Genomic DNA, 216 nt, shown 5'->3' on the forward strand with positions numbered 1-216 from the left:
GAGCCCTCCTGCCTCCAGAGGACCCCAGTCACCCCACATGCCCACCCGCGGGGAGCAGGCTGGCCAGGCCACAGGCGGGGCTCCGCACCCCTAAACACCACACACCTCAGGAGACAAGCCCAGCAGCCAGCACTGAGGTCAGAAAGTTTCATTCGAACCTGCCCCTCACACAGTCTCCGCTCAGCTGGCCAAGCCCAGTCACTGCAGGTCTGCGTG

This window comes from Myotis brandtii, unplaced genomic scaffold (assembly GCF_000412655.1).
Source record: "Myotis brandtii unplaced genomic scaffold, ASM41265v1 scaffold1408, whole genome shotgun sequence".
Lineage (NCBI taxonomy): Eukaryota > Metazoa > Chordata > Mammalia > Chiroptera > Vespertilionidae > Myotis > Myotis brandtii.